This window comes from Monodelphis domestica, chromosome 2 (genome assembly GCF_027887165.1).
Source record: "Monodelphis domestica isolate mMonDom1 chromosome 2, mMonDom1.pri, whole genome shotgun sequence".
NCBI classification, from domain to species: Eukaryota; Metazoa; Chordata; class Mammalia; order Didelphimorphia; family Didelphidae; genus Monodelphis; species Monodelphis domestica.
Window position 1 is genome coordinate 527148592 of NC_077228.1, and position 5084 is coordinate 527153675.

Below are 5084 nucleotides of genomic sequence, written 5' to 3' on the forward strand. Positions count from 1 at the left end.
TGAAGCCAGAGATCTGGGTTCAAGTATTTCCTACTTACTACCTGGGGCAAGTCACTAAGACTCTCTGGGTCTCAGTTTCCTTATCTGTAAAAATAGGTTACAAGATGACCTTGCAAGTCCCTTCTGGTTCTAAATCTGTTCCTGTTTTCTGGCAAACTGGACCTGTCAGGAAGCAAGGGGGGGGGGGGGGCTGTCTTTTGAGTCGAGTTCTGGTTTGAGGGATCCTTTAAGGGTCTTCACCTATTGGCGGAAAGTATTCCCCAACTCTGGGCAGCTTGGTAGTGTGGTGTAGTGGTTGGTGCACTGCCTTTGGATCAGGAAGATCATGAGTTCACTGTAGAAAAAATGCAGCTAGCCAGATGGGAGAGGGGCAAGGCTTAGGAGAGGGGGAGCAGTTGCATGGAGGAAGATTTAGGGCTGAAAATCTTGGAGGCAAGACTTGGGTTCAACTACAGTCTCACGCATTCACTTGGCAGTTTGAGGACCCGGGTGTGCCTTTGTCGCTACCTACCTGAATGACGTCGGGCAGATCTCTAACCCTCCCAGTCCTGTTTCCTCAAATCTGAAAGGAGCGGGAGGTGGGGGCGAAGGGTTTGGAAGTTCTCTCTTGTCTCCCATGGGCTAAGCTTCAAGCCTGTGTGTGGTTTCCAGGAGATCGGGCAGGGCTCTTTAGATTCCCAAGAGGAGCCTCCTCTCCACTGGACACCCCCCCCCCAATCTGGGGCTGTTCCCCTCCCCCACCCTCCACCCCCAGCCAATCCTGGCCCAAGGCCGGGGTACGTTCTGTCCTCTTCTTCGTTCTCCTCCAGAAGGCGAGGGCCTGAAGCGCTGCCAGTGCCCCAGGAGAAGTACCCCGCCTGCTTCGGGGCCGGAGGCTGCAGGTATGGCTGCAAGAGGGAGAGCTGGGGGTGGGGAGGTGCCCGCTTGGCTTCTTTCCGGAGTGGGTCCCCCCTTCCCGCCCCAGAGACAGACTGACAGTTCCCGTCCTCCCGGCACAGATGCGGTTGGGAGGAGGGCGGTTGGTGTGCTGAGGAGATGCTGGGGGTGCTCCGGGAGGAAGGGAAGCGCTCATTAACGGGCACTCACGCGCGCGCACACCCCCCTCCCCCCCATCAAAGGATGCTCTGCCTCGGGTTCCTTTTCACCTGTGCCGCCCGGCGTCCCTTGTCCCTCAGACTAAGGCTGAGTAGTGGGAGTGCGGAGGGGGAGGCTTCGAGGGACCTGGGACGGAAGCCTGAGCTTAGCTCTGGGGGCCAGAGCGGGCCTGGAGGGCTCGGCGGCTTGAGAACTAGGGGCCTGAGGGGGGAGAAGAGGGATCACCCGCCAAACTTCCCGAAGATCCCGCTCTCGCTCCCCGCGCCCCCCCCCCCCCCAACCTCCCAGCCCTCGAGGTCCACGCTTGACTTTAGTCTTTTCTGTGGAGAGGAACGGGCTGAGGTGTTCCTGCTCCTCCGGAGAGGGAGGGGGTGGACTCCAGGTAACCGAGGGCTGGGGAGGGGGCGGTTCTGGTGGCTGCGGGTCCCTGACCTTCAAGGAGACTCAGAAGAGGGAGGGGTGGAGACCGAGTATCCGAAGGCTGGGGGAGGGCGTATCCTTGAGGGAACCCAAAAGAGGGAAGGAACCAGATGTGGGACTGCAAGGACGTTGTGGCGGAGTTGGGGTGTGAAGATAGCGGTTTGAGTATGTGTGAGTCGGGGACAGTTCCTTAGTGCTGTTGGGCTGGGTGGGGGAGGAGAGAGAATCTGCTCACGTGGTCTGCCGTCTCCACACGTGCTCTGGGTGGAAGTGTGTAGACTTCGGGAGCCTTCGCCCCCCCCCCCCCGCCCCCAACTGCCTCCAGCCCAAGTCCCTCTCCAGTCCACATCCGCTTGGAAAATCCCTGCTTTCAGACCCATTTCGGTTCTAAGCTAGTTGCCGGCTGCCGGGTCGGTGCCCAGTGGCCCGCCTGGAGGGAGCTGCCCATCTGTGTGTGTGTGTGTGTGGGGGCAGGGGGCGCTGAGGAAATCTGCCCCCGCTAGCTGCCGCCACATTATTTGGGTCTAACAGTGGAGAGTTTAGCCTCTCTTGGGGGGGGGGGTTCCCACCCGGCTCAGGGTGAAAGTGGGAGTACAACCTAGTGTCCCCACACAGGTTCTCCTGGATCCCGAGGCTGGGAAGAGGGGTCTACTGGGGGCACTTCTCACCCCCAGGCCCGCCTTCCTGTGCCCATGGCCCACCGGGGCCGGGGGGGGGGGGAACGGCGTAAACCAGGCGTGGAATGTGCCCCCCTCCCTCTCCAATCCTATCTTTCGGACCCAGAGCTTGCACTCTTAGCCCACAGTTTGCAATCTCTGATCCTGGATGGCAGCGGAGTCCTCCAGACCTCCGGGATCCTCAGGCTGGGAGGAGGGGTAAAGAGGTAGGGGCCGAGAGGTGAGCGCCGGGTGCCTGGTCCTCCCTCCCGAGCTATTTGCATAACGGAGCGGGCGCTCTCCTTCCCCGCCCCCTCCCGGGCCTGCCTCCCCGCCCCTCCCCCGTCTCGCTTTGTCTCTGTCTCTCGCTTTGTCTCTGCCTTCCTTCTCCCCCGCTCTCTGTGGGTCTCCAGCCGCTTGTCCGTCCCAGCCCCTCGCACCCGGCGGTCCAGGGGCAGGGAGCAGGGGGTCCGATCCTCACGGGCCGGGCTGGGGGTGGGTGGGGATGGGGGCGGGGGGAAGGGCCGGCCTGCGCCGGGCTCTGGCACCTCGGACTGGCTCCCCTGCCGGCCCCTAACAAAGGGAAGCTCCTGGGCCCGAGCCTCGGAGCCGAGCGGGCTGCGGACCCGGGACTGCGGAGGGAGTCCGGGGGGGAGGGTGTTGCCGCCGCCCTCCCGAGGAGCCGCCGCCGGAGCCAACCACAGGGGAAATCAGCCCGGGAGTGAGTGAGTGAGTGAGTATCCTGGGGAGCCCAGCCCCTCCGCGCCCCGCCCCGTCGCGCCCCTCATGGGCCTCCGAGCGCCCTCCGCTCGGGGCCGGGGTCTGCGGGTGGCCCTCTCCCGCCCCGCTCTGGGGGCGCCCGGCACCCGAGCGCTCAGCCCAGTGCTGGGCAGCTGCTTGGCGGCTGGAGCCCCCTCCGCTTAGCGCTCAGCACAATGCCTGCCGAAGTGCTCCTTGACTTGACTTACCCTGGGCCACCGGCAGCGTCACCGGAGAGCCCGAGCTGAGGGGCCTCCCCGGACGTGTGTGCTCACTCCACCCACAACAAACGCACGTGGGCAGCGGGCCGGGGCACAGGCGTGCCTGCAGGCACCCCACCCAGGACACACGGCCGGCGTGCCCGCGCTGGGTTCCTTCCGCGGGCGAACCCCACTGCTTCCCCACACTCCCCGGGGACTTCTCTGCACGCCAGGCCTTCGCTCGTCTCCTTTCGGCCCCAGAGCCTTTGTTTGAACTGAGGAGGCCCCAGAGCCCAGGGCGCTGCTTTGGGGGGCAGATTCGAGGGGTCCAGGCTTTCCCGGCCTGACGTAGTGGGGAGAGAACCAAGTGAAACGGTAGAGAGAAAACCCGTGAAGAAGCCTCTCTTTTCTGGGGAGGGACCCCCGAGGCTACCGTGACCCGAGGGGAGGCTTGAGGTGGAGGCTTGGCTCAGCCTTGCCCCCTCCCGGGCTGGCGGCGCTCGCGGGGATCCGGAGGAGGTGACCGGGCTCTTTCCAACTCTGTTGTTTTCCCATCGGAGGGGCTTTGGAAAGGCCCACTATCTGCCCCATTCGGGATTTCCCCCAAAGTGGGAAGGCTTGGCCAGCCCAGAGCAGGGTGTCTCTCTTACTCCACGCTCTGCACCTATTGGAGAGCAGGTGGAATGTCACCTCCCTCCTCTCCTCGTGGATTGTTCAGCCACGAAGGGTTGGCATCCGTGGGGAAGGTGGCCTAGTCAGTCCCGGCCTGCCCAGGTCTGTAGGATCGTCGCTGCCAGGAGGGAGAGGCCTCAGGGTCCCTCTAGACCCCCCCCTCATTTTGAGGGATACACCATTGGCTCCTCAATGGGGACCTCCGTGGCGCCTTTGCAGCTGTCTAATTCAATGGCTTCATTTTCCAGAAGTCGTGACAGGCTCATCATTTAGAGGTGGGGGAGGGGTCCCTAGAGGCCATCTGGGCCGAGCCCCCCATTCTTACTGAAGAGGAGACTGAGGTCCAGAGAGAGAATCATTGGCTCCTCAATGGAGACCTCAGTGGGAGGCCATTTCATCTCACCTCTTCATTTCACAGATAAGGAAACTGAGGCCCAGAGAGGTCGTCTAGTCCAACCTAGACAAATAAATTTAGGCACAGGAGACTCGTCCACAGTCACCCAGATAATAAACGGGAGAGCTGAGGTCCGAGCCCAGGGCCTGCGTCTCCCAAACCCCAAACTTCCCCGGATCTGGGCTGCCTCAAGCTCCTACAAGTAGTGATCCGGCTGGAACGGATGCTCTCAGATTGCAGGCAGCCTGGGAGGTGGAGAGAGGAATCCGACTTTCTGGAAAAGCTCACATGAAAACGAGATGTTGAGAGGAGAGACCTTTGGGCTCCCTCGGAGCCCCGCCGGGCCGTTGTCCCTGCTGGTCCTTGGGCCCAGAGCGACTCGGCCAACGCTACGGAATTGCTCGGGGGCAGAGTCGGGTCTCCCAGGCTCGGCTCTTTGCCCTGTTTGCCTGAGCTCCGCCTGTCGGAGCATCTGTGGCCAACCCGGCATCCCGTGGCCTGGGGCAGAAGAGCCCAAACAAAGGAGCTAATTCAGCCGAGGAGCTGCAGCCTCCCATTATCCACTCTAAAAAGTGTTCTTTATTCATTGGGAAACGAGAGGTTGAAGTCATTTTGCCGAGGGAGCCACCCCTTCTCTCCATCCTTTGCTCTCTGGAATTGAGTTAACTTTTCGATGGCTGCTTCCTCCCATCTGTGCAGCTGGAAGTCTTTCTGTGAGGCTGAGCTTCAGCTTTAGACAGCCATTGCTGGGGGGAAAGTGTTTCCCTCCGGAGCCCACCGCCGAGGACCGAGCGTTGTGTTTGTTGTTTATGCGGTCTCCTTTCTTTGGGAAGTGAGTTAGGTAGGCAGGGCGGTCACCTTAGGATCCCCCTATTGGCATGTAAACTT

General features: G+C 61.9%; 1 protein-coding gene across 5 annotated transcripts in view; it reads left to right on the forward strand.

Moving 5' to 3' along the window:
* Window positions 1–828: 828 nt before the first annotated feature.
* ST6GAL1 (ST6 beta-galactoside alpha-2,6-sialyltransferase 1) overlaps window positions 829–5084 on the forward strand; it is a 148199-nt gene continuing 143943 nt past the window's right edge. For 2 of the 5 annotated variants that reach the window (XM_056814082.1, XM_056814083.1), the window contains exon 1: window positions 2675–2904. The gene's annotated coding sequence lies outside the window, so the exon portion shown is untranslated. Of the gene's footprint in view, window positions 882–2674; window positions 2905–5084 lie in introns of those variants that run through there. The other 3 variants (XM_056814084.1, XM_056814088.1, XM_056814087.1) reach the window with 3 other exon arrangements.